This window comes from Tyto alba, unplaced genomic scaffold (genome assembly GCF_018691265.1).
Source record: "Tyto alba isolate M040663 unplaced genomic scaffold, T.alba_DEE_v4.0 Super-Scaffold_22, whole genome shotgun sequence".
Lineage (NCBI taxonomy): Eukaryota > Metazoa > Chordata > Aves > Strigiformes > Tytonidae > Tyto > Tyto alba.
The window spans coordinates 13540544-13548357 of record NW_024881296.1 but is presented as its reverse complement, the minus strand read 5'-3'; the positions used below and the strand labels follow the sequence as shown (position 1 = coordinate 13548357).

The following is a 7814-nucleotide window of genomic DNA, read 5'->3' as shown; positions in this document are numbered from 1 at the left end:
GCCGCCTTCTATACAGCTTCATAGGGTACAGAAGCTTTACAGTGCCGCGCCTCTCCGCTACAGCAGAGGCCAAGTTTTCAGCCATGCAGTACAGCTTTTGTAGCTGCTGGATGCTCCCACTCCATCAGCATCCTGCGCTGGTTGTCCAGCGGATTCGAGCACTGCTGGAAGCAGAAAGCTTCACGCCCGTGCAGCAGGGCCGTCTGTCTGTGAGAGTACTGCCCTGGTTACTGAGGGCTGCTTGCGATTTACTCCTGTGTTCCTTCCCCTTCAGAAAGTGCTTTGTCCTCCCAAACCAGCCTCCCCCGCTGTGTGCCAGCAGGAACGACGCAGGGATGCCGTTTGTGAACGTGTTTCTGTGGAAACTCATTCCTTCCCATCTCGCTTGCCGTACCAATGTGGAAATGAAATCCCTATCTGTAGTCGAGTGTTGGAGAATGGCTCAGAGACAAGGGTCCTGAGCCCACCGAGCAATTGTACGATCAGAGCCTGCTCTAGCTGCTGATGCTGGGCCTCACTAGGGTTTGCTTGCAGCTGCTCGCAGCTGCTGATACCTGAGGAATGTCAAGGACACTTCAGCCTTGTGTACCGTGGTGTGTCGAAAACAGGTTGAGAGGAATTAGGAATAGTGGTCTAAGAAACCTAGTGTTATGATAACGGTGGTCTGAGAAACATTGTGTTACGGTACTGTTGTGTATCGAAAACAAGTAAACAGGAATCAGAAATAGTAGCGTGAGAAACTTAGTGTTATGAGAAACTTGTGCTGTAAGCTAACTGCAAGTAGGTGGACCGTGAGAATACGACCCTTAGAGCTTAAGCCAATCAGCTAGTGACTAGTAGGCATAATTAGTAGAAGGATTATAAAAGGCTGTAATGAAAATCAATAAACTGAAGCACACTTTATCACTCATACTGAGTCGGCTACGTTCTTCCTCCTTGGCCTGAGTCCTCGGCTCGCCCAGCCCGGCAGTCGAGTTACTCCTATTACGCACAGTTCTTGGACAGAGGAAAAAAAGCATGTCGTGGCTCTTTATTTTTACGTTTGATTTTGAACCATAGCCTTGCTGCTACTGACTGACCAGATTTTGTTTTGAAGTCAGCAGATTGAGGCCTCCTCTCCGGCTTGTTGCGATTCAAGCTCGCGAGTGACACCGCGGGCGTGCTGTCACTCCGGGGGTTCCCACGCACGCCCTTCGTTTACAGAGCCCCAGGAGGTCAGCATGGCCTCAAGCCCAGCTATCTTCTGTGCCCCCACCCTGGGCTCCCTCCCTCACCGCTGGCTGAGACACCCGGTCTTCCCAGAGACGGGTTTTCCTCCTGCTCACTGGCTAGCCCACCCTCGAGTCTGCCAGCAGTTTAGTCCCCGCTGTACTAAAAAGATGTGGGCAGGCTGGAGAGGGTCCAGAAAAGGGCCACAAAGATGATCAAAGGACTGGGAAGCCTGCCAAGTGAGGAAGGGCCGAGAGAAGGGACTGACAAGTACAAATGCAAAATACCAAAGGTGTTAATTTTCAGATACATTCCTTGAGGATTTCAACGGGTGGCTTTAACTACTTGACCGGAATCGGGCGGGTTGGTCTTCCTCTGCTCGGTACTTTTACTGAAGGAAAGGGCGGTGACTGTGACTTCTCGGCAGTTTTCAGTCTTCTGCTGGACCTTTGCTTAAGTCCTCTTGCGTTTCTCTTCCAGGGAGCCATGGCCTGGCGTGGCAGGCGTGTGGTCCTCAACTCCAGGCGGTGAGCTCTGTGACAGGAGCGCGGCTCTCTGCGTACCGTTTCCAGGGAGCAAATAAACAGCCTCCCACTGTGCGTGTGGTAAAGGAGTTTTCCTGGCAGAAGAGAACTGGGCTGCTGGTTGGCTTGGAAGAAGCAGAGGGAAGCGTTCTCTGTCTGTACGACCTGTGGATTTGTGGTCAGTCCAGAAAGTTCTGCAGCGTGACGATTGCTGCCGGTCGTGTGTGCAGCTTGTGTTGTGAAACTGCTCACGTTGTTCACGGGTGGTGGCAAATCGTTATCCAGGAACAGAAAGAGCAGAAATGGAGCGTGTCATTGCATAAATGGAATAGTCTGTTCTCTGTCCCTTAAACGCATGAACTGTTATCTGTGGCAGGGAGTAGATTGTATGTTTCCCACTTTACACGTGGTGGTGGTCTGAAAGGAAAAGCAGCATTTCACTGTCCTCAGTTTCACGAAGCTCAGCTTGAAGTTAGTCTGTCTGGTAATTAAGAATGCATTAACAGACATTTTTTACCTTCAGGTTATTGAAGATAGTGTGGGTACGGCAGAAACCTCAGAAGCAGCTCCTGAAACATCGCCGTGTAGTGAGCTCCATCCACCAGGCAATCTTCAACACAGCTGTGCTGCTTCAGAGCAACAGATTGAACGTGAATTGCCAGCTAGTGACGATGGTGAATGTGATGCAGCTGAGGGACACCGAGAGCTCTTTATATCTCAGAGTCATTTTCAGAGCTTCAAAAACCTGGGAAACTGTTTTGTGAAACTGCTTAACAGCCTTCTCCTCACGTATCTTTTTCTGTTTTACTGATCACTTCTGAAATCAAACCCGAAAGTTTGCCCTGTCACTTCAAGGCTCTTAGAACAAGTTAACCTTGAGACTCAGTGAGTGCTGGGACATGTTCTTTTTTCAGTAACATAGGAACGAATCGGTAAAGCTGAACTTGTCTTCCATTCCACTAGACGAGCAGCTATCTGTTCATATCATACTGACGTGCTAAATACATCTTTTCAGGGTTTAAGAAGCGGTTAACAACCACGCAGCCGCTCGGCCTCCCTCCCCCACCTGGGAATGGGGGAGGGAATTGGAGGGGCAAAGGGAGACTTGCAGGTTGAGATAGAAACAGTTTACTAATGGTAATAAAATAAAACGGTGACAGTAATAGAAATTAGAAACGGGCAATGCACTGTGCAGTTGCTCACCACCCGCTGACCGACACCCAGCCCGTTCCCGGCTAGCGATCCCGAAATACTAAGACCCCGCGATTGCAATCCCGGAAGCGAGAGAGAGCCCCTTCCCGCCCACCCCTCCTTTACATAGCGAGCGTGATGTTACATGACGTGGAATAGCCCGTTGGCCAGTCCGGGCCCGGTGCTTCAGCCGTGTCCCATCCCTGCTTCTTTTGTGCCTGCGCAAAGGCAGGACATAGGGATTTGGAGAGTCCTTGAAAGCTCAGTGTGCTGGCAGCATTCTTCTCGCTCCCGAAAAGGAACATGAACTCAATTCCAGCCCGAACCAGGACAAAGGTCACTAGATTCCAGAAGGCAAAGGCTCCCTTAATCACCTGTGACGGGAGTGGAAGATGAAACCAGGAGGCATCAAGTAGAGTATGGCATCACTGCTAGAACACACACAAGGGGACAACTGAGTGGAAGTCCAGGCATTCCCTCGGAAGGCACTCATCAACTGCTGCAGACAGACAGACCGGTTCTGTTTGAATGTCTCCTGGGAGAAGTACCAAGCGAACAAAAGGAGCACCTGAGACTTGTAGACTTGAAACGGGAGGAAATACTCGAGATGAGCAAATACCTGTGATGCCTGTTCCTCCTAGGAGAGGTAGGAAGCCTAAACTGACTAATTCAGAAAAAGTAGAAAGCAGCCATTCTGATGGACAAGCGTTGTCCGTCAGCAGGCTGCCCATAGCTGTTACTCCAAGAGGAGGATTAAGGAGAGCAGAGGAAGCTGCTTCTGAAGTCTCGCAAGAGGCTAGCGAGGAAAGTTCTCCTGCTGAAGGTAGCGTTATTGCTTCTGCTCCTTCCAAAAGGACTAGAGGAAGAAAAAGTTCAGCAGGAGGTCAAGAAGCTGGCCAGAGTGCCACCGATCAGAAGATTAAACAGGCAGTCAGTCCCAGCAGAAGTGCAAGAAAACCGAAACTCATTGATTGACAATTTACTGGCAGTATTGTCAAGGATCAGGAGGGGCTGCCTAGTGACCAACTCCTCTTACCTGTGCCAACTAAAAGAGGCAGAAGGAGGAAGAGGAGTTCATCAGAAGTTTTGGAAAATTCTGCCCTTGATCTGTCTAAATCATCGCTTCCTCGGGCAGGATTTAAACTTCCTGTCACTCCTAGAAGACGCGCGAGGAAGGGGGCACAAATTTTCTTGGCAGGCAAAGAATCTGCCTGTACTCAGGAAGGCACACGTGCAGGTGGGAGAGTGGAAATCCTTGGTTCTCCTAGGGGCAGAAGAAGAGTTCCACATGCCAAGCCAGAAAAAACGGATACTCGTGAGCAAGAACTTCCACAGGCAAATGAGGAATCAGCCACACCCGGGAGTCTGGTTTGCCAATTGACGGGGTTAACACAAAGGACACAGACACCAAGCTAAAGAAATAGGCTTATTTTACCTTAAAGCAGCAGAAAGAATAAGCAAGGTAATGCACCTAGACATTACTGTTTAAAGCAGCAGAAAGAATAAGCAAGGTAATGCACCTAGTCGTTACTACATAAAGCTGGCTATAGTGATTAAGAAAGATCCATCACCAATTGCCCTCATACTTTACCATCACCCCGACCCGTGCATCAGCTGGGGAGCCCCGTCACAGCGAAGGATCAGAGAGCCTTTCCCAGAAATTGGGAAGTCCTACGCAGTGTGTCCACTCGTAGGTGAGGTCTCCGTCTGTGCTGTGAGAGGGTCTGGCTTTTATACAGTTTAACAAACAAGTCTAAACGAAATGCACAGGAGATACCTGGTAGATTGACATGCCTCACTCAGGCGTGTCCGGATCTGGCCAGGATCCGGGCACGTCTGAGGAGTTTCTGTTTTTCTTTACATTTGGGATTTATAGTTACTTCCTATTGTTTACTTACAGTTCCCAGGGATTGTTCCCAGGGTTGCATTTTCATGCTGATAAGGTGCTGGTTGCTTCATTCTGCTGCTAAGATGCTGATTGCTGGTGGGGGAATGCACTCAGAAGTCAACTTTGGTTTGAGGCCTATTGTTTGGGCCTTTTCTGTTTCAGAGTCCAGTAAGGAGAACCCGTCGGGGCAGAAAGAGACGATCGTTATTGAAGGAGAGCACAGGGGAGGAGGCCTTCTGCCGAGGACCTGATGGCAGTCCTTTGCTGCTTGAAGACATAAACCTGTCAGGACGTGATGAAGGATCAAGAACTTCAACAGATCCTGTTTCAAGAACCAGATCCTGCAGAACTGCCATGCATCAGAAACGGCCTGTTGAGGAAAAGGAGTCCTTCCTTTTCTCACCTCCTCTCACAAAGCTGACAAAGAAATTTAAAGGTGGGTGCGCTACGATTATACCCAAAACAGGGCGTATTTATTGCTGTTTTGCAAACCAGAGAAGACAGACCGTGAGGACGGCTTTAGGTATTGTAAGGAATGTAACCGTGCAAAATCAAAAATCCTGCAAGAGGCCATTCATCTTTTTTCTGAACTCTGTATGAGTGGGTGGCTAGTTGAGGTGGAAACAGATGAGGGGACTGCTCTGAGTAGAGTGAAATGAAATTTACGCTGAATTTTTGTTAGGAGCTCATTTTCTCTCAGTTTCAAAGCCCGAAGGGTATCTGTTATATGTATGTTTATGATATGTGCTTATATATGTTTTATAGATATGTATTTTATATATATATATATATGATAGCCATCCTTTCCCCCAGTGGGGAAACAGAGGAGACACGCTTCCAAGTTCCGTTCAGTTTTTAACTTAAAATGAGCTGCATCTTGCCACAAACTACACAGCTGTTTAATTAATTAGGTGATAGTTTCTCATGGGCATATACTTTGCTAGGGAGGTTATTGTGCATAGGCTTCTTTTGATTAGAGTGCGTGGTAAAAAAAAGTTAGGCTTTGCTGGTGTGGCGTTGTTTCCCTCGCGTGGGGAGAACATACTTAAATCTGTAGGAGAGAGTCACCAAAAACCCAGGCCTGTTGCCTGTGTTGCAGATGTCCCCGCAGTTCAGCTTGTCAGGTTGCTGTTTGTAAAAGTATGTTTCAGCATTCGGGATTGAACAGCTGTCTGGCCAGGGTGCTGGGCAGCCTGCCCTGGGGGACCCTGCTTGAGCAGGGGGGCTGGGCCGGGTGACCTCCAGAGATTCTGGAAGGCCTTTGTCTTCATGGTGATGCTGTGATTCTGGAATCTGTGATGCGAGGGGCAAGCGGTGAGATGTCACTGGGGGGTGGCGCGCTGGAGGTGTCCTGCTGACTACGGTCTCCCTCTGCCAGGAAGGCTGCGTGTGTGTTCTGTGCTGAGGCACTCAGCACCTACGTCCGTCTGTCCAGGTACACCAAGCGGTGTGAAAAAGAGCATCATTTCAGAACTGACGTCGGGAGCTTTTGCAAACTCTGCCGTGTTAGGCAGGGACTGCACCCCTTGGATGACAGCGGAGTTTTGTCAGGGAATAGCCACAGGAGGTAGCTGGGTAAACTGGCTCTAGCGTCAAGTTCTGGGGTGGTTTGGCTTGTTTTTTCATTTAAAGGGAAGTCAAAGCTGTGGGCTGCATCAGCTCCGGGATCTTCTCTGCTGGGGGTTGTTGGGCTAGAGAGCTGAAACTCTTTCTTCTTCTCACCTGCTGCTGTAGATTCGTGCTTATGGAGCAGCCGCACAGACTCTGCAGGAGAATCTGTAGGCTGCGCTTGAGTGAGATAAGCCTGATTGTAGAATTCCGAGGCAGACGGTCTCCGATATGCTCGTGGCCTTTTAGAGTAAAACTCCTGTTTTGGTCTGAGTGGAGAGGTGATACCCCGGTGGGTCACGCTGCCACGCGGAGGGACTTTGACAGGCTGGAGAAATGGGCTGACGGGAACCTCAGGCAGTTCAACAAGGGGAAAGGCCAAGTCCTGCACCTGGGGAGGAACAACCCCATGCACCAGCATGTGTTGGGGGCTGCCCAGCTGGAAAGAGGCTTGGCAGAGAGACCCTGGGAGCCTGCTGGGCACCAAGCTGACCGTGAGGCAGAAGTGGCCCCCGTGCAGAGAAGGCTCTTGGTGTCCTGGGCTGCGTAAGGCGGAGCTTTGCCAGCGGGTGGAGGGAGGTGAGGGCTTTTGACTCTCTGGAGCCCCCGGATGCAGTGCAAAAGGCTGTCCCGCTGTTTACTTTGAAACGCTGACAAGCACCAAAAAGCAAATGCAGCAAAACTGCTGCAAAGAAGTTGTCCCAGTTGGAACTTGATCTGTGCTAGCTGTGAATGCTGGCAGAGTGGTCAGGCTGGCTGGCTGCAGCAGCGTCCTGCGATACTGGCTTTGCCATTGGCAACGCTTTTTTCAACGTGTTGACTTGTGCTTAGTGCAGGCCCCTGACTTACACTTCCTGCCTTTCCCACACTCCTTGGTTTTGCGCTGGCAGAAGATACTGGACATATTCTCAACCCGAGTGCTTGTGACTGGACATGTAGTGGATTCCAGTGCACAGGCTTCAGAGCATGAACTTTCTTACGGTGCCATTTTCAATAGCGCAGAGAACTTGCAGAACGTAGTAACTTGGAGTAGTTTGCATTCCCATGTGTATGGAATATCTCTTGTTTAGCCACCTATTTAACCCTGTAAATCAGTTCAGCTCTCAAGTTTTGCCACCAGCACCTCTGTTTTGACATAGTGAAATACGAACTCCTTGTGGAGCACCTGTAGAAGTGTGGACACCGTCTGAAGGGCCTAGAAATTTCTGTAGTAGACTGCAGGGATGTGATGAGGGCAGGCAGTAGGAAGGAAGGGACTGGAATAAGGAATACGAGGATCTCAGAACAGGAAAATATCAGTGTTTTAAAGTGCTGTGTTCTGTTTCCATCGTAAGTGTATGGGAAACTACTTTCTGAATGATGAACTGTGGAAGTCTGTATTGCTTGCAATGTGA

At 49.6% G+C, this 7814-nt stretch overlaps 1 pseudogene; it reads left to right on the top strand.

Annotated features, from left to right (window-relative positions):
- The first annotated feature begins 3031 nt into the window (after positions 1-3031).
- Positions 3032-5063, top strand: LOC122153749 (annotated as a pseudogene).
- The last annotated feature ends 2751 nt before the right edge of the window (positions 5064-7814 follow it).